The sequence below is a fragment of the Artibeus jamaicensis genome, unplaced genomic scaffold (assembly GCF_021234435.1).
Source record: "Artibeus jamaicensis isolate MK-2021 breed Jamaican fruit bat unplaced genomic scaffold, CSHL_Jam_final contig_956, whole genome shotgun sequence".
NCBI lineage: Eukaryota > Metazoa > Chordata > Mammalia > Chiroptera > Phyllostomidae > Artibeus > Artibeus jamaicensis.
The window spans coordinates 280,878-301,792 of NW_026522021.1; the positions used below are offsets into that span (position 1 = coordinate 280,878).

A 20,915-nucleotide genomic window follows, 5' to 3' on the forward strand; every position below is an offset into this window, starting at 1 on the left:
CTAGCTGGGCTTGGGACAAATGTGGGGCATTAGAAGGGGACCTGATTCCCTTCAGTGTTGGGTGCCCTTGGCCCCCAGAGCCGTGGCCCCTAAAGTGGAACCAGCTCCACACCTGAGAGAACTTGGGCAATAGGCGGTGTCCTTGCACTGAAGGGTGAAGGGGCAGGTGGGGGTGCAGCTGCGGCCAGTGGAACTAAAACATGGATTTCGCAGTCGAGGGTGACATCATTTTGTTAAACAGTAATACATGTTCATTGTTCGAAACCTAAAATGTAGCCAAAAAATAAAGCAGGAAGTAGTTACCAGTAATAAACAGTATTCTCTTGATTTTGCATATTTCTTAAGTTGAGATAATACTTCTCGTGCCATTTTCCGGCCTGTTCTGGTTATCTGTTAATATGTAACACACACATACACACACCCCTAATCTAGTTGTTTTCAAGCCATTTGATTACGTCCCAGATTCGGCAGGTCAACAGGGCCGGGTGGCTCTGCTCCAGTTTCCGGGGCCTGGCTGGCCTGGCACGACCAAGACGATGGTTCGGCACATGGCTGGCGTTGGCGGGTGCCAGAAAGTTGGGCGTCTGCGTGAGGCCTCGGGCCTCGTTCTTCACGGGGCCTCCACTGCAGGGCAGCCAGTTTCTTAATGGCTCAGGGTTCCCTCCAGTGCAAGGACAGTAGCTGCCTGGAGGTAAGGGTCGCACTCACAACCGCGCAGCAGCAGCCCTGCCACACCGTGGTGGAAGCCAGTCCCTAGCCCGGGCGCCCGGCGGTGGGGCTGACCACACCAGGCCTGAGTCCCCAGAGGCCTGCATCTGTGAGTGCCCGCTTTGGAGACTGGCGACCTCACGTGAGTCGTACTGTAAGTGTGGATGCACTTTCCTATGTCACTTTTTTCAAACTGGGCATAATGGAGTAAAAACAAGCTGAAAATGTACCTGTTACGAGGATGGTATTAGTTCAAATACAGGGTCCGGACAAATAACACTCCTTATTACTAAGTTATTTTATTACAAAATCATAAACGTGTAATTGTGTAACAAAAATATCGCAGTTAAGCAAGCACACCATGCGACATTCTGGATGAACTGTTCAAACTGAAACTACATCACCACACCCACATCACCCTGCCGACCACACTCGAGCAGGCCTTACCTCTGCCCTGTGTACACGTGGGTTCTCAGCAGACGGATCCCGATAATCCGGAGCTGAATAATCAAAACACAACTATGGGGAAAAAAAGGGAGGGGGACCCTAAAATACCACAATAAATAAATAGTACAAACCATAAGAAAGTATTTCTAACAGTAATTTCATGTTTTTTATCTGAACAAAATGGGAAGTTGGGGAACAAGCCATTATAAATTACCAATGATGTCAACCTGCGTGGCCATTTTTGCTTTTAACAGTAAGCTAAAAAAATTTAGTACGGTCGCCCTGGCTGGTGTAGCTCAGGGTATTGAGCGCAGGTCTGCGAACCAGAGGATCGCAGTTCGATTCCCAGTCAGGGCACATGCCTGGGTTGCAGGCCAGTTCCCAGCAGGGGTCGCACTAGAGGCAACCAAACTGATATTTCTCTCCCTCTCTCCCCCTCTAAAGATAAATTTTTAAATCTTTTAAAAAATTAAAAAATATAAGTACAATCTAAAACTTGCTGCTTTAAAGACCACAGAGTTTTACCAGTACTTATCCTAGTTTTTTCCTTTTGTACAATTTTTTTTTTTTTAAATTAAATTTATTTATTTTTTGAATTGATTATGCTGTTACAGTTGTTCTATTCCCCCCTCCATTTCCCCTCCACCCTGCCCCCCCACCCCACCATTACCCCCCCTTTAGTTTATGTCCATGTGTCTCAAGTCCTTTAGGTTCTAAATTTCCCAAACTATTCTCTCCCCCCCCATCTATTTTCTATCTACTGTCTATGCTACCTGTTTTCTGTACCTTCTCCCCCATCTCCTCCTCCCATTCCCCTGTTGCTAACCCTCCTTGAGATCTTCATTTCATGTTTCCACTCCTGCTGTAGCTGTCCTTTGGTTTGCTTTCGTTTTAGGTGTGGTTGTTAATAACTGTGGATTTGTTGTCCTTTCACTGTTCATGTTTCTTTATCTTCTTTTTCTTAGATAAGTCCCTTTAACATTTCATATAATAAGGGCTTGGTGATGATGAACTCCTTGAATTTGGTCTTATCTGAGAAGCACCTTATCTGTCCTTCCATTCTAAATGAAAGTTTTGCTGGGTAGAGCAATCTTGGTTGTAGGTCCTTAGATTTCATGACTTGGAATATTTCTTTCCAGCCCCTTCTTGCTTGTAAGGTCTCTTTTGAGAAATCTGCTGACAGCCTGATGGGGACTCCTTTGTAGGTGATTGTCCCTTTAGCTCTTGCTGCTTCTAGGATTCTTTCCTTCATTTTAATTTTGGCTAATGTAATTATAATATGCCTTGGTGTGTTTCTTCTTGAGTCCAACTTTTTTGGCACTCTCTGGGCTTCTTGGATTTCTTGGAAGTCTATTTCCTTTGCCAGATTGGGGAAATTTTCTTTTATTATTTGTTCAAATAGTTTTTCCACTGGTGGTTGTGTCTTTCCCCCTTCTGGTACCCCTATAATTCGGATATTGGAGCGTTTAAAGATGTCCTGGAGGTTCCTAAGACTCTCCTCATTTCTTTGAATTCTTGCTCCTTGACTCTTTTCTGCTTGTCCATTATTTGCTTTCTTCTGGACCACTGCATTGATTTGAGTCCCAGTTTCCTTTTCATCTCTATGGGATTCCTGTGGAATTCCATTCATTTCCCTTAATTTAGCCTCCATATGTTTCTCTAATTTGTGGCTGTAATCCACCAAATCTGTAAGGAAGGTGATGACCAGTGTTTTAAACTGTGCGTCTGAGAGTTTTGCTATTTCTTCGTCATTTAGATTTATCTCTGGGGCTTTGAGTTCTGCCTGCGACATTTTTGGTCTGTTCTGGCCCTTTAAGTGGGACAAGCGGCGCCTTGGAGTCCCAGGTCGCTGGGTTGTGACGCTGTATGTGGGGGCGTGGTCAGACGGGAAATGGCGGGCCGCCGCCGCCGCCGCCGCCGCCGCCGCCGCCGCCGCCGCCGCCGCCGCCGCCGCCGCCGCCGCCGCCGCCGCCGGGCTGGTCCAACTGCTCACTCCCTCACTCGTGCGCACCCAGGCAACCACAGTCAATTCGTTGCCACCGCCTCCCCACTGTGTCGCTCCCCCGGTGGGGTGCTCGGCGGCTCACCAGGTCCAATCCTGGGTTTGGAACCGGCGCGACTGGATTTGCGCGCCCGGATTCGCGCGCCCGGATTCCGCGCCGGGTCCCACCGAGCCCTCCTTTGTAAGTCCTCACCGGAGGCCGGTTTCGCCCCTTACCTAGGTCAGGCTGAAGAATTTGTTGTTAGCGGACTTCCGAAAAATTCAGTTTTCCGTGTTCTGGTTGTGTTTTGTGATGCTAGTATTTAGTTGTCCCTAAACTTGGTTGTGGGAGGAGGCAGGCACATCCAGCTAAACCTCCATCTTGGCGGAAGTCCTCGAAATGCCCTTTTGTACAATTTTTAAACAAATGTTCAAATCTTAATTTTTTCCCACATCTGCAGCTGTCCTAAATTTCAGCTGCAGAATCAAAATTCAGCGAGAAGCCTTTCCTTGGAAAATGTTGGCAAACCCTCAGCTTATAAACAATGGACATTTTGACTGTCACGTTTATCTCCATAGATAGTATACAAAAGTTGCTTGCAAATATTAAAATATTTTTTTCATTGCTAGAAGACTAGCTCTTAATATTATTAGTAAAGACTTTTGCAAACTTTCTGGAAAGCTCTTACCATATCACTAGAACTTTAAAAAGTTTTGCATCGTTTTCTTTCCTCCAGATTCATAACAAGGTCCACTCCCTCACCCTCCCCACCCCATGGCCCCCTGTTTTCTCTGTACAGAAACAGCCCCCCCAAAAAAGAAGTCCAGTATATAAAAACGTCATCCGCATGGCGGCCTTCTCTGTGAGGGTGGATGGGATTGCTGCCTCTTCTGCAGACAGCCTCATCTGCGCACCAGGGTTTTCTCCATGCTGTTTGTACTCTCCTCCTATTTCCCTTCTCTTTTCTTTGAAAATCGCCCCCTCCAGTTCACTGTCCCGCCCTCACATGTGCAAGAGGGGCAGTGTGCCGTTGGCTGGGCACCTTGATGCGGGGGAGATACATACAGATCATGTGCTGGAGGTCCCTGGCCTGGCAGGGTGCCCCAGAGTGAAGAGGAGGAGGAGGTAACCACAGGGGAGTGGGGGGGGGGGTCTGAGAGCAGGGGGCTGGAGGGGGCCTCGGGAGCCAAGCACCATGCCAGGAGTGCCCTGCTGTGAGTAGGGCATGCTGTAGGTGGGTAAGACGTTCTCATAGGTCTGTGAGCTGGTCATGGAGTTGCACTGCAGGGCACTCACGTCATCGCAGTGCCTGGGCAGCGCCTTGCATGTTGAGGCCGGGTGCTGTGGATAGCCCAGCCGCTGCTGCATCATGCTGTAGCCGCCCTTGCTCCAGCCCTTGATGCGTGCATACCTGTCCATGCGCTGGTTCACGCCCAGGCCCAGGCCCAGGCCCACACCCAGCACGACCCCACGCGCCAAGCTGTTTCCACCCTGGGCCTGTAGCCCACGGGACAGCGTGTACTTACCCTTCTTCATGAGTGTCTTGGTTTCCCGCTGGGGCCAGTATTTATAATTGGGGTGCTCCTTTGTGCAGCGCTTGCAGTTGCTTGGCCTCGTCAATGAATTGCCACTCTTCAAGTTTCCACTCAGCGTCCAGGAGCTTGCTGATCTCCAGGTTAAGCATCTAGGGGTTCTCTTGGGCCATCTTGTGCTGCTGCCCGCAGGGCCACACCATGAAGACGTTCATGGGCTGCTTCACATGGTCCGGGCTGTTCTGGTTTCTGGTTGCTGCCTGCTGCACCCCCAAAGTTTGCTGTGGGCCCTGTGGCTTCAGCTCTGTCTCTATCACGTTGAACAGGCAGGTGCTGTTTTTTTTAAATATTTATTTAGAGGGGAAGGGAAGGAGAGAAATATCAATGTATGGATGTATGGTTGCCTCTAGTGCATCCCCTGCAGGGAACTGGCCTGCAGGGAACCTGCCTGCAACCCAGGCATGTGCCCTAACTGGGAATCGAACCGCGATCCTCTGGTTCACAGGCCCGTGCTCAATCCACTGAGCTACACCAGCCAGGGCTTCCTATGTCACTTTTAATAGCTGGATAAACCTTAGGGGAAATATACTATGCAGTTTATAACACTGTTGAATAATTAAGTGGTTTAGATGTTAACTGCTACAAAGAGTGTGGCCCTGGGCATCACTGTGCTTTTGCACTAATTCCTCCTGGTGGTTCTATATGTGAAGCACTGTGCTAGCTCTCTCTTGGGTGTGTTTGCTACTTCATGGGGTCCTTGAAGCAACCCTGACAGGCAGGCCCTAGAACGGATGACTCACAGAAGGTTGTCTTGGTTTAGGATTGTCACTGCCCATCCTATATACCTGTGATTACCACACAAGGATCTCCCAGGGTTTGCATAAAATTCAGGTTCCTGGCCCCGCCCCTCAGAGGTCCCAGAGGAAGGGCCAAGAAACTAAAATACCCGAGATTCTTCCAGATTAAGCTGGGGAGGCGGGGCCATCCACCACACTGGACTCTGGCTACCCCAGAACTCTTTTCACTGTATAAGCCTCCCACCTTGCAGGGCTCACAGAGAAGTCAGGGACTGGAGAATCAGAAAGTACAGATAAGGTACTGCAGGAGTCAAGAAGAGAACAAGGTTGCTTCTAGACAATTTGGCAGAAGCAAGGATCAGAGAAGATTGCTCCATATAGACAGCAGGAGGGAGGAGGAGAGACAGATGGCATTTGAGCAGGCTCCGAAGGCTGGGTCGGAGTCCAGCAGGCAGGGAGGGCAGGCTGGACACACCAGGCGGCAGCAGGAGCAGGTTGGGCGCAGAGCGGGCTCAGGATGTGTGTGAGGAATGGCCGTGTTTGACTTGCAGCATGGAACACACGATGGGGGGAGCGAGGTCATCCTGGGGGGTCTTGAACTCCAGGCTAAAGAGGTTGGCCCTCACCCTGTGGATAGTGGGAATAGGGAGGATGTCAAAGGTACCACGCAGGTGATGTGATTCTAGGACGGGGCTTGTTAACACTCACACAATGATTCGGAAGCCTGGATAGGCCTCAGTGAGGCCCGTGCTGCAGGCCACCCTGGAGTAGGAAAGGTGACTAGTCAGGATGCTCCACAGCAGAAGGACTGAGGGCCCAAAATGGGATGGCAGTGACTGAGAGAGGTGACAGGGACAGGAGGAAAAACAGCATCTCCCAGCCCCATTTTCACCGCCCAGAAGCCCATCAGCCAGTTAGCAGCATGAGTTAAACTAGCTGCCCCTGCTTTCAAGCTTCAGTTAAACACCTCCCAGTCCCAGAACTGGCTGCCATCCCTGCCTTCTGGTCACCTCCTGACACATGATTCTCCCCTCGGTGAAGAATAAAAGCCCAGGGACTGAGTGTATGGTGTTAATGACGATAACGAGCTGCCTGAGGCCTTTGCCAGAAGAGAGCAAGAACCGGTCTTTACAGAGGCGAGAGGAGGCTGGGTGGCAGCAGTGGGACATCCACAACCAGGGTAATTAGGTGCCGGCTTATGGTAATTAGTCCTGCAAAGAGGCTGCCATCCGAGGTAGACATAGCCAAGTTGGGTAACTATTAGGAAAGCAGACTGTCCAGTTCTCTCTATGGCAGAGAGGGTGTAAAACTTAACCAAGAATGACCTTGACTTCCCTTAGGAGGGATTTATGCTGCAGTTCTCTCAAACGGCCTGGAGGGGGAGACAGAGACTGAGGCTACAAAACTGTTCCCTGGGACTATCCAGGTGGGTGGTGGAGTGAGGATTAGCATTCCAGAGCCAAACCCGGCTCCCTGAGGTCAGGTCTCTGATCTCCCAGGCCGGAGGGGCAGCCACTTTCAGGCAGGGGTAATGCAGGTGGGAGTGAGTCCAGGGAGGGCTGTGGAAAGTAGCACCCAGTTTTGGAAACAGGGCCTGGAGACGCAATGTTAATGCAGGGGACTTCAGGGGAAAGTAGAAGTAGTCCCAGGAAGAAAACACTCCCCCCCCCCCCCCCCCCCCCCGCCCCATTAGCACTGCCTGATGGCCTCAAGGCCATTCCCTGCAAGATGAGTTGGCAGAGCAGCTGAGAGGGTAACTTCCTACTTCTGTTCATCAGGAACCCTGGGCTCCTCCCTGAGCAGACAGCGAGGCAAGCCACTCCTAGCACATGTCTGGGAAGGGGTGGGGGAGACTTAAGCAATACAAACCCAGGATGGCCAGGAGGAAAAGGCCCAGGGCCTGAGGCCTGCAGCTGCCGGCCTCCCAGTGCTCTCAGCTCTGAGTTCCAGAAGAGTGTTTCCTGGACATCTCTAGGTGGATCTCCTCAATTAACCCACTTCATTTATTTATTTATTGTTGATTTGAAAGAGAGGGCGAAACATTGATTTGTTGTTCTACTTATTTAAGCATTCATTGGTTGCTTCTTGTATGAGCCCTGACCCGGGATCGAACATGCAACCTTGGCATATTGGGACGACGCTCCAACCAGCTGAACCACCCAGCCAGGTCCTCAACCCACAGGCATGCTGGGAGGGCCACCCACATCCTCCCCTGCCTGCCATCCTGGGACTTCGGGGGCTCACTCCCCTGAGGAAGTCACAGTCCCCTGCAATTGCCCAGCTACTCTCAAAGGCCTGACAGAGAAGCACCACCCTGCTCTCCCATCCTGTGTGTCTGTCTGTCCTGCTGTAAGTGTGGGGCAAGGCTATCAGATCACACAGGGCCGTCTCCCCATTTTAGAGCCATTTCACATTCTCCAGCTGGCAACCCAGCCCAGTCAAACAGCTCCGGTAGGAAGTCTTGGCAAGTCCCTCTCCTTCTCTCAGCCCCCTCCCTCCCTTCCTGGGAGCCCCAGGCTGGCCCAGTCCCTCTTAGGAGAGGTCACAGCCAGGCTGCCTGGTCCTCTGACCTGAACTCTCTATGGCCCTGTGTTGCCCCTTCCTCCCTAAGCCACCAGCTCAGCTCCACACTGCAAACCCCACCTTCACTGCCTAAAAATAACTTCTTTCCACCCTGCTCTCTCCCTCCTGGGCTTCTGCAGGTGTTAATATTCTCCCAGCCAGGCTGAGAGCCTCGTGCTAGGCAGACTGCAGGCCAGTAATTAGGCTACCTCCCCTCCTGCCAGGGACAGAGGCCCGGTGGATGGGTGGAACTGGGCAGGGGTGATTGGAAATGTTCCTTTCATGGGCTGGGGTGATTCTGTGTGAAGTGTGTGTGTGTGTCATGCTGGGTGTGTGGTAAGTGATGTGTGTATGTGTGCTGTGGTATGTTGCATGTGTGTGTGATGTGTGTGTGTGTGAAATGCCTAGTCATATCGCAGAGCATCTTGTTCTCACCCAGAAACTTCCCCAGCTGCCATCTCCCAGCATGCCTGTGAGGAGGCCTCTTGCAAACAGGAAAGCAGAGAGGAGCTGCCTGGCCAGCCCCACCCCAGTGTGAGCCCAGTGCAGCTTTAACTGCCTTTACAGCAGGTACTCTGTCCTGGGCACCTACTAGGCATGGGGATATGGGTGTGAACAGCAAACTGAGGCTCAAGTCAAATGACCCTGCCAGCACTGATTGGTGGGTGGGACCTGAGTCCTCACTGAAACCTGAGCAGACAGCTGCCCAACATGCTTTCCACAGGGGAGGGTCAGGGTCATCAGCCTGGCTGTTGCTGGAAGGGGCTGTGGGAGGAGCCACAGCAGAGGGTGGAAGGGGGCGCTGACCACATGCTGGAGAGCCCTGGCATGAAAGCAGTGGCCATGGCTAGTGCTGGGTGCCAGCCTCCCCTAGGGGCCCTGCCATGATTGAGGCACATTTATGGCAATGTGTGTTTAAGTGTTAGAAACAGCATATGGAGCCGCATTGCTCGTACAGGCTAAGTACAAACAGGACCTGATTTGAAGATAAAGCTGAATAGCCGTACAGAAGGTATGTGGAAGGGCAAAACATGAAAACAGAACAAAACCGTGGCACCATGCTACATTATAATTTGATGCCATGCTTCCCAGTTTGACAGAGCCTTCCAGAAGGAAGAGCCCAGCAGGGCTGGAGTAGTCCCGAAGGGCAGCTGAGAAGATGAGGCTGCGGAGGACCAACCAGAGTTCGCCTCACTCTAGACACCCCGCCCCAACCCTCCTGGGTTGCGGATCCTTGAGCAAATTACTTAACTTCTCTGGGCCTCAGCTTCCTCACCAGTAAAATGGAGGTGATAAATGCCCATTGCCCGGCTTGCTGAGAGGATGAGTATACAAGGTTTGCAATGCACAGTAGGCGCTCAGTAAATGGTGCCTGTCTCTGGGATTTTCCTCACAGGGAGGCTCCTGGCCTGGGGGAGGGGCTGCCGGGAGGAGGGCTCTGGCCTGGCCAAGCGAAGCAAGAATCGGAGATAAAAAAGCAGGTGCCGGAGGAGCAGCCCCAGGCTATGCAGATGCACAAGGCCTCACCGCCTCTCCCAACCCCCCACTCCCAACTCCCGCCCAAATACACAGAAGGCTGGGCCAGCACCGGCTTTGTCTGGGCTGAGCAAGCTGGGCTCTGGCTCAGAAAGCAAATTCAGCTTGCCAGGGTCCCTGAAGGAGTAATGAAAGCAAGACTGAAGGGGGGAGGGGGGGCGGGTGGAGAAAGAGACCCTTCTGCTATCAGTGCATTGGGAGGTTTGTTTATTGTGCAATTAAATGCACTGATACCGCATGTGCACATGTGCACACGCAGACCCGTTCCAGCTAGGCCCGCTCTCTTCCTGCCCCCCACTGACAGCCTGCCCCAAGTCATGCTCTGCTCCCCAGAACAGGGCCGCTGAGTGGGCAGGCTGGGGATGGTCCAGCCCAGGGCCCTGGAATGCCCCGGGGGGCTCCTGCCTGGCTCTGCTTGCTAGCCCTGCCCCCAGCTCACTCAGCCTGCTGTCTCAGCCTGGGCAGGGCCTGGAGCTTCGGCAGACCCCTGCCAGGACATGAGCTGTCTGTCCTTTCATGTAAGGCAGATTTCTATGGCTCCAAGAGGTCTCCTCTTGGACCACTGAACAGTTGGGCTTCGTGGAAGAGATGGGCCCAGATTAGAACCCCACGAAGGGACCCTCACCCTTAGTCAATGCACTCCAGCCCCTTGGTGCCTGGGGGCCCTGTTCATTGGGGATGTGCTTCTCCCATAGGTAGGCCGTCTCTAGCCATCTCTGTCCCAGCACCTCTTGCCGGTCTTGTGTATATGTGCATGCACACACGTGTGGGGGGCCCATGTTGCTGCAGAGATGTGTGTGCCATGTGTGTCAGAAAGGGTGTGATGTGATGCGTGTGTGTCTGAGGGTGGTACAGGTGTAGGGGCGGCATAGGTAGGTTCATGAGCGGGTGTACATAGATGAGTAGACACGGCATGGGTCCTAGAATTAAGCCCGAGACACCACCGGAGTCAAAAATGACAAAGCTGAAGCTGCCCCACTTTGGGCACATCATGAGAAGGCAGGGGTCTTGGAAACAACGATATTGCTGGGAAAAAATGGAAGGTGCAGGAAAAGAAGACCAAATACGGACTGACTCCATGAAAGAAGCCACCGGCATGCATCTGCATGGGCTGAGCGGGCCTGCTGAGGACAGGACATTGTGGCCATCGCTCATTCACAGGGTCTCCAGGAATCAAAGCCAACTCAATGGCTCATGCCAACAACCATGAGACATGCATGTGGCCCATATATGTGGGGTGTGTGCAGGGTGTGCACATGATGAATGGGCGTGGGACAGGTGATTAGGATGTATCTATGCAGCATGTATATGGGGCATATATATGGGGCATGAAGGAGCATGGGGACATGCATCTGGCATGCATATGAGATGTGTGTAAGCTGTGTGCAAGCCTGGTGCATGTGTGTGCTGTGTGGATGTGTGCAATGGGTTCAGGTCACTGCAATCTATTCTGCTGGCAAACAGATGCTGGACGTAAGACTGGGCCACAGCCTGCAAGACAGCCTCAGCTGCCATCACTGCAGCTGCTCCTCCCCATTGCCACCCCCATCCCCACCAGTGCCTGGTCCCAGTCAGAACATGTGGACTTAGGCGTGTGCTCCAGGCCTGGAAGGACAGCTCACCGCACACTCCTTGGGATGAGGGTCCTCAGGCCAGGACACCTGCCCACAGGGACAGCCTGGACGCTTCCTGGACCTGGACAAAGTAGGTGCCCAGTGAGAGATGGAGGGAAGATAGATGGTGGGGAAGACCTATGGTGACCTGCTAAGGAAGAGAAGGCGTACATCCCAGGGTACAGCGATGGCTGCAAGGTTGGGGCTGGCCGCCTGCACCCCTCCTTTGTCTCTCTACTGACAATCCCCCCTTGTTTCCATCCTGTCTTCTTTCACCCATTTTCTCTCCTTCCTCTAACCTTCCCTCCCCTGGACATTAAAACATTCTCTCTTAAAATACAATATACATATAAAACATGTAGAAATCTTTCATTTACAGCTCAATTAATTTCCACAAATTGAACACACCCACGCACCCAGCATCCGGATAGAGAAACAGCACGTTACCAGCCTTCCTGTGCCCTTCCCCATCACCAGCCCACAAGGGTGACCACCGTCCTAACTTCTAACACCGTGGGTTGGTTTTGTCTAATCAGTCATCGCCAACCCCAGCACCTGAGCTCCTCTCCCAACCCAGAGCAACATTAACTCCTCCCTGAGTACGAGAGGTGAGGAGGAAGCAAGTGTGGTCATGCTACCTGTCTCCACCTTCCACCCCAATGCTGAGGGCAAAGAACAGAGGACCTGGCTGCCCTCATCACAGACACCTGTCCAAGGTCTCCCCGGCCCCTGCTTGACCACTTCAGGGCTGAGTTCCACAGCCTGACAATGAGTAGCTAGTTTATATGAGTGTCTTAGTTGTGGCAATACCAGCTGCTATAACAAACAGACCCTGAAACTTCAGTAGCTCATCCCTACCTGTTGTTTCTCATTCTCTAACGGTCCTTATCCTGATGCTCTTGGTCCGCAGGCAGCTCTCCTGCGTGTGGTGACACAGGCACGCAGTTCCTTCCATCCTGTGGCTCCTGCTCCCTCCTCAGGGCCTTAAAGTTTTGAGGGTCCTGCTAACAGGTGGGGGAAAAGAGGAGAGGGCACACCTGCTTTCTAGGTGCCTTTTCCAGGAAATTGTCACTTCTGCCTACATTCCGTTGGTGAGAATTAGTCACATGGTCTATCTACACACAAGGAGTGTTGGGAGATATAGTCCCTGGGTGGACATTCACATCACACTGACGACTCTCTGCTCTGGAAGGAGAGAATGAACATTTGGTGGGCTTCTCTGTCACAGTGGGCCTCCTGGGGAGGGAGAGCCCCTAAAGGATGTAATCTCTTTGCTCCGGTTTCCACCTGGCCTGGAGGGCAGGGTTCACTGACTCAGTGCCTCCTTCACTTATCCACTCCAGTGACTTCTCGCTCATTCATTCATTTGCCAATTCATCTACTTGTTTTCCCCACACCCTTTACACACACTGTATCCACTCATCTGTGCACACACACCCATACACACGTCTACACCTCCTACGTGCCTGTAAGACCCTGTCCGACCTCAGGGGCAGAATAGCTGCATTGGCCAGAGTCACACGCCCACCATGTGGACAACTCACAAGGGTTCAGGCCTAGGGTCCCAAGAAGCCCTGGGGCAGAGGAAGACATGCTGAGGAGCCAAGGAATTGGCCACTTGGTTCTAGGAGGTCTGTCCCTCCCACAGGCCCATATGCGAGGGCCTGAGTACGCTGGAGCCTGGGGGGGGGGGGGGATGTGTGCCATGGTCAGGGCAGGGCCAGGGCCCCAGGCCCAGGGAGTGGAAATAACACTGTGCACAGCTCTGAGGCAAGTGGTTCAGGGGGCAGGCTTGGCTTCGGGTCAGATAGACTGTGGCTCAAGTCATTGCTCAGGTCACCTGTGGACTGGATGGCTGTGGGCAGCTGCGAACCTCTCTGACCCTCAGTGTCCTCATCTGTGCGATGGGACAATGATCCTCAGATCCTCAGCTCATGGGCACGTTGTGAGAATTAGGGGTAAGGAGGACGAGCATCCTCACTGGGATATGACAGTGTTCCAAGTGGGCCACTTTCGCTCCTGGGCCCAGGCTAAGGGGACCTGGGTCTGTGGGGAGTTTCATTCCAAGTCCCCTGAGTGGATAAGGATGAGGCTGCTGATTACAGCCCCAAACTTCAGCCAGGGCTTGCCTTGGGCCCAGGTCGGGGCTGAACCATTGGGACAGTTGTGAGACCTTGGTGGGGAAGGGGGTTCCCATGTAAAGCCGGAAGAAGCAGGCAGAGTCCATAGGCTCAGAGTACACCCTTCCCTTCCCCTATTTCCCCTGATCCCAGCAAAAGCTTCCTTCCTTCACTCTACCATCCCAGGGATCTGCGAAAGGACCCCAATGAATGCAATGCTTGATCCAGAGCAATGGCTCCTTATGGTGGATTTACAAGTTGAGAGGAAAGCAGGAGACTGGAAGGAGGAAGGGAGCCCAGGGGAGGTGAGTAGGGGAGGCTGCCCGCTCTGCTCATTTTTTATTAAAGATCTGCGTCAAGGTCAGCCTTGCCTGTCTGCCACAAGGGACTCCTCAATTTCCCAGGCTCGGCAAGAAGAGAGAGAGAGAGAAATGCTATAAGTAGGAGAAGGAAATGGAGAAGAAGAAGCCTGGGGTGGGCAGACAGAGAGGTTAGAGAGAAAGAGGAAGTGTGATTCGTGAATGCAATGTGGACCCAGCAGAGTGCTGGGCGCTGAGAGGTGCCAGGGCGATAGGGAAGGGAATGAGGAGTGAGACAGGACAACGGCAGGGGAACACTGATGGGTCAGTCAGGGGCAAAGAATGGACAGTTAAGGTGCCAAATGGGAGAGGGACACAGATGCCCAGATTTTATTTTTCAGGTAAAAGGCACCAGAACATTACTGGCCTTTCACCTGCATCACCAGTTTACTGCAAGGCTATAGCAACGAGAAGATCTATAATAATTAGAAAAGGAATACATCTCTCAGAGACAGGTATTATTAGCCTCATTTTACAGAAGAAAAAATTGAGGCTCAATGAGGCTTTTCCTAATCCCCACGACTAGTCAGCAGCAACTCTGGGCTCAGGCAAGGGAACAGCTCAGGGCATGAGGACTGTGAGCTCCAGGGTAGATCAGGGCCCCAGCAGCAGCTCTGCAAGTTCAGGAGTGATGGTGGGTCTACCTCAAAGAGCATGACTCCGTAGACTCGGCACATTAAAGATGGCCACGAAGGCCCTGGCTGGTGTAGCTCAGTGGATTGAGCACGGGCCTGCGAACCAGAAAATCGCGGTTCGATTCCCAGTCAGGGCACATTCCTGGGTTGCAGGCCAGTTCCCTGCAGGCCAATTCCCAGCAGGGGACGCACGAAAGACAGCCATACATTGATGTTTCTCTCCCTCTCTCCTTCCCTTTCCCTCTAAAGATAAATAAATAAAATCTTTAAAAAAAAAAAAGATGGCCACGAGCTCCTGGTCCCCCCTCCCATCCAGAAATGGAATCTGTATCCCCACCTTTGAACATGAATAAGGAAGCGCTATTTTAAATAAGCCACTTTAACCTATAGAAGATGGAGAACTGCTTTAACCTCTAGGAACTGGGGAGACTGATGTGCCCTCTGAGCCCAGGTGCTAAGTGATTGGCAGCTTCTGCCTCCCCTCTTTTGGAACACTTGCCCCCGCCCCCCCCATCCTTGAGCTTGGTAAGAAGTCCAAGAACTCTGCTGGAGACGACACGTGAAGAGGCCTGGGTCTACCTGGAGAAGGAAGGAAGGAGAGCTGAGCCCGGTCCTCCAGCCATCCCCATCAGAGCCCCAGACTAGTGAACGGAGGTGCCTTGTACCTTCCGATCCACAACCCATCCATCAGCTGAAATCTACCAAGTGATTCCATTTAATGTCTCATGGAGTAGAAGAATCACTCAGCCAAGTCCTACCCAGATTTCTGACCCACAAACTTGTGAGATATAAAATGGTGGTTGTGTTGCATCATTAAGTTCTGGATTATTTGTTGGGCTGCAACAGACAGCCACTAGAGCAGGCCTGGAGGGCGCTCAGACTCCGACTTTAACAAGGACCTAACACCTTGGATCTGACGCAGAGAGCTAAGGAGACGCGTTGAGGAAGCACTGGAGGAGAGGGAATGACTTCGAGGCCAAGTGCCCTCGAGATGCATGCCTACATCACATCACCTACACCACATCGCCTACATCACTTCGCACAAGGATATAAATGGAAAGAGACAGGCAGAGCCAGAGAAAAAGGGAGCAGAGTAGATTGCGGGGTGGAGAGGGAAGAAAACGGTGGAGGGGGAAGACAGAGAACAGCTGGGAGACAGACAGAAAAACAGACAACTCAATTCAACAAGCAGTGATTCTTGCCTCCTCTGCGCTGGTGCAGGATATATGGAGAGAGCTACGGCCCAGCCTTGCCTCTGTGGATTTCAGGTTCCAGACAAAAGACGGCAGGGAGAGAGGATGGCAGAGATGCCGCAGAGTATGAGAGAAAGGGCAGGCCTAATTCTGAGGTCAGGGTCTCTGGGCCTGTGAGCACGGGTGAGTGAAAGCGCCAGCCTGGCTTAGCCAGGCCTCTCATCACAGGGTCTTTCTGGCTCTTGCCCCTGAGCATGAGGCCCCTGGAAGGGCTGATCAGGCACCAGGGGTGGGAGGCTGGGCACCCGGAAAGGGAATTTGCCCTGGAGCTGAAGGACATGGAAACTGAAAAAGGTGCTACAGCAAACACAAAGGCCTGTTCGGGATGCAGGGGTTGGTGGAGAAGGAGAGAGGGGAGGGGGCAACACCAAATTTAGCGGCAGACTGAAGGTGAGCCAATTGGCTGGGGGAGGCAAGGGAGAGCATGGCTCTGCTCCAGGAGCAGGGCTCTGAATCTGACACGGGGTGCCAGGTCTACTCCAAAAAGGTTTATTCGGGTGCTATTGTTCGCAGAATACAAATGGCAGAACCTAAGACGGACGCATTTTGGCTGGTGAAGCTAGACAGAAGATGGGCTGAGAAAACATCAAACAGCAAGGGAAGCATTTTAAACATTCAGCCAACAAATATTTACCGAGCACCTATGCCTACTCTGTGCTGAAACTAGGAATACAGCGAGGAGCAAAGTCCTTGCCCTCGTGGAGTTCAAGGTCTAGAGTGTGAAGAGAGAAAAAAACACAAGTGGTTGGATAATGTGACAGTTGGTGAGAAGATAAAAATAAAAGAGGGGACTCTACAGAAACTCTGCCAATGGCAATGCCGCACACACCAAGATGCTCACCGTCACTCACCATCAGGGAAAGGCGACCACAGCCGAATGAGACAGCAGTTCAAACCTATTTGTATGACTGACTACATTTTTTAAAACAAAAGAAGAAAACAAGTGTTGATAAGGTTGTGGAGAAACCGGAGCCTCTGTGCGTTCTCGGTGGGAACGACCGTGATGCAGCTGCTGTGGCAAAGGGCGTGGCAGCTCCTCAAAACTCACCCAGAGAATCAGTGCAAACCCGGTGAGCCCACTTCCGGTGTGCACCTTACCGAAAGCCTCACACAGAGAATCAGTGCAAACCCGGTGAGCCCACTTCCGGTGTGCGCAGTACCGAGAGCCTCACACAGAGAATCAGTGCAAACCCGGTGAGCCCACTTCCGGTGTGCGCGTACCGAGAGCAGAGGCCCAGGCAGGTATCTTCACCCTCGTGTTTGCAGCAGCATTATTCAGAACGAACAAACAAAATGCGGTCTACCCCGATAATGGAATATTATTCAGTCTTAAAAAAAAGTTCTGGCACACGCTACAACATGAATGAATCTTGAGGATTTATGCTAAAATACACAAAGGCAAATTCTGTGTAATCCATCTATAGAAGGCATCTGTATCTATCTAGAATAGTCCAGTGCATGGAGACACAGAGTAGAATGGCAGGTGCCGGGGGGCTCGGGGGAGAAGTGAGGAGTCAGTGTTTCGTGTGTACAGAGCATCAGTTTGGGTGGGGTGATGGCTACACAGCAATGTAATTAATTATGTAATTAATAGCACTATGTAATTATGGCATTATGTAATTAATGCCACTAAGCTGTATATTTTCTAAATTTTTTATTTATTTTATGTGGTTTTTAAAAAATATTTTATTTATTTATCTTTAGAGAGGAAGGGAAAGTGAGAAACATCAATGTGTGGTTGCCTCTCGAGAGTCCCCTGCCGGGAACTGGCCTGCAACCCAGGCATGTGCCCTGACTGGGAATTGAACCGCAATTGTGTGGTTCGCAGGCCCATGCTCAATCCACTGAGCTATGCCAGCCAGGGCTATTTTATGTGTTTAGAAAGAGAAATGAAGGGAGGAAGTGAAACATCAATGCAAGAGAGAAACATCAGTTGGTAGCCTCTCATACAAGTCCCACTGGGGACTGAACCTGCAACCTAGGCATGACCAGGAGTCAAACCAGCCACGTTTCAATTTGCAGGACAATGCCCAACCAACTGAGCCACACCTGAAGGGCAATTTGTACATTTTAAATAGTTAGGCTCAGTTGGTTGGGCATCATACCTGAAAGCAAATGTTGCCTGTTCTGTTCCCAGTCAGGATACAAGCCTGGATTGTGGGTTTAGTCCCTGGTTGGGGTGTGTGCAGGAAAAAACAATCAATGTTTCTCTCTCACATCAATATTTCTCTCCTTCTCTTTCACCCTCCCTTCTTCTGTCTCTAAAAATTATTAATTAATTCATTAAAATCTTTAAAGGGTTAAAATGTTAACTGTTATATATCCTTTACCACAATAATTCCTTTTTTAAAGATTTTATTTATTTATTTTCAGAGAAAGGAGAAGGAAGGGTGAAAGAGTGAGAAAGAAACATTGATTGGTTGCCTCTTGCATATCCCCAAACTGGGTACCTGGCCTGCAACCCAAGCATGTGCCCTGACTGGGAATCCAACCAGTGACTTTTCAGTTCACAGGCTGGCACTCAACTCATTGAGTGACACCAGCCAGTAATTCTTTTAAGTGAGTGAAAAATAGTACTGGGCAAAGAGATGCTGTTTAACATGGGGAGGTCTTGGAAGGGCTCATTGACCAAGTGCTACTGGAGCAGAGATGGGTGTTCTAGGAGAGAGTAAATGGGGAGCGGCGGGTACTAGCAGGGCCAGGAACAAGCAAGTCCTGGCCCAGGCAGACATCATGGCAGGTGACCAGGAGGGACAGTTCCAGGAGATGGAAGCCCTGCAGGAAGAAGGGGGAACGAGAGGACTCAAGGACTCACAAGGCTCTGACTTGAGACTGGACTTAGGAAGGGAGGTTGCATAGGTCAGGGACCCAGAATGAAGTAGACGGACCCTCCAAAGGTTTAACCGAAGAGCTTTAAGAAGGGACTCTGCACAGAGGTGTGGGTAAGGACATGGGAATGGAGCAATAAAGAATAGAGAAGCACCTGGAGACGTGTATCAGCAGGGACCGTTACCACCTCTAGGCCTAAAGTTACCACAGGGAAGAAGCAATGCCAGAACTTGGCCAGGGGACATGAGGCTGTGGACAAGGGGCTATTACAGCAGAGCTGGAGAGGATCTCAGCAAGGGAATAAATACCTAACTTCTCTCTCCTTCCACCCTTCATTATCCGGGTGATGCTTTGCCCTTGAATGAATCCAACCAGAAGTCAATAACAAGGGAGACTGGGTAACCTGGCCACAGAGGTCAGCTTCCCAAGGCCCAGAGCAGAGCAGAGTTCAGTGGGAAAGAAACCCACAGGGGCAAACAGAGAAAAGCCAACACAGATGGTGATGCCCTTTGTTGAAATGAGTAACACAAGGGAAGGAGCCCTCTTTAGAGAATTAACAGGCTGGTAGGGAAACCAAGACAGAGGCCTGTCCATTCTTCTGATCAAGGCAAAGAAGTGCAAGGGGTGAGAGTGCTCCTGGGGCTCCCACCCCAGGTGTGGTGGAAGAGATGGCCCAAGGAGGTTGAGAAGCTTGCTGCCAGCCAGCTTGCAGGGGCCTCTCCCTCTCTCCCCTGAAGCAGCTCCCACTGTAAATCTATGGAGCAGTGGCTGTAGGAGGCAGATGAGGGGATGCTGGCCTGTGTGGCTCGGTTGATTGAGTGCCATCCTGCAAACTAAAAGGCTGCAGGTCCCATTCCCAGTCAGGTCACGTGCCTAGGTTGCAGGTTCAGTCCTGGTTGGGGTGTGTACAAAAGGCAACCCATCAATGTTTCTCTCACACATCGACGTTTCCCTCCCTCTCCTTCTTCTTCCCTTCCCCTCTCTCTAAAATCAAAAATTAAAATTAAAAAAACCACAGGCAGATGAGGGGGAGGTCAGGAGGAGGTATACCCAACTGGGGCAAAGTATTCCTGGGCACTAGTCCCAAACAGAAGTGAGGTCAGGGCTGGTCAGAAACCGAATCAGTGTAGTGAAGTTTAAAGCCAGCTCGACTTCAGTTAAAGAATGAGCTTCACTCTGAGAGGTTAGCCTCCCCACACCTCCTCTGGCCTCCCCCTCACTCCACTCCCAAGCCAAGAAGAGGCATGCAGGCCCTCCCAGCCAGGCAAAAGGGGCAACTCATCCCAGACAGGGAGAACAAGCACACTGGTGCCAGGCCAGCCCAAAGCCCCAGCAGATGAAATATTCATGCAGCCAGAAGGCAGGAGAACCGCAGAGGACTCATCCCTGGGGCTATGGGGCTGTGGTAATGGCAGTAGCAGCTGTAGCCCCCTCCCCTCTCCCACATCTCAAGCTTTGTTCTGCAGACTGGGCTGGGCCTGCAGTATCAGGGATCCAACCACTCACACACAAAAACACACACAACACACTCTGAAGACACATGTGAGGGTGAAGAAATTTGAGGGGAAGGAGAGGGGAGGAGGGCACACACAGACTCCAAACACGGACACAGAAACAGAGGCACAAGCATACTTTTGTACAGATGGGGATGCATGCACGTAAACCCACACAGCAATCGTACACTGGACCCAGGGGTGACTCTCCTGGTCATATAAAAATGCCTTCTTAAAATCTGCCTCTCTTGCCTTATCCTAGTCCCAGCCCTTCCCAAGCCTGCTCAGGTTACTTCCAGCCCAGCTTGCTGAGGCAGAAAGCTTCTTCCACCAGGACAACATTGGTGGGCTCCAAGCAAAGGCCTCCACGTCCTGACTGCCCTGAAGGAAAGGTCTCCGGGTTTCCAACGCTCCCTGGAGAGTCCCCCACCCCACGAATTTCCTCCAGTCAGTGGGATCACTATTTACACAAGGAAAGGGGGCGGGGAGCCGCGGGACGGACAGATCATCCCAAGTCAGAAAAAGTAACCAAAGGGTGACTTGAACTCAGGACTCCAGACACCCAGCCGAGCCAGCACCACCGAAGGTTCAGCAATTCCATTCTCAAAATTCCTCTCATCCGTTGAGACGTCCCCCACCACAACCTGACCCAGCCTCGGTCCGGCCACATGCACGGATGTTCTGGGGGCCGTCTCCCAGCTGGATCGTGCGGCCCTCTTAGATGTAGCTGTGAACCGTCCTGTCCAGAACTCAGCATCCCGAATTCTACTCCCAGTTCCAAATTAATAACCTCCCTTGCTCCAGACGCCTCCTGGGTCTGGGGTACTCCCACCCACAAGAAGTAGAACAGATGTCCTTGAGTGGAGAGTCCCCTAACACCGCAACTCTAGCCTTCGCTGCCGGGCGCGGGGGAGGGGGCTCGGGCGATGGGGGGGCAGGGGGAGGGGTGAGAGCCTCCACACCTATAGAGGGCGCTGTGGACGTCTGGCCGCTCTGGCCAGCAGACGGGCAGGGAGGCCGCCTCCATGGTGGTGCGCTGTCCAGCATTT

At 52.0% G+C, this 20,915-nt stretch overlaps 1 pseudogene; it reads right to left on the reverse strand.

Moving 5' to 3' along the window:
- Positions 1-428: 428 nt before the first annotated feature.
- Positions 429-20,893, reverse strand: LOC128625850 (transcription factor SOX-2-like; annotated as a pseudogene).
- Between the last annotated feature and the right edge of the window lie 22 nt (positions 20,894-20,915).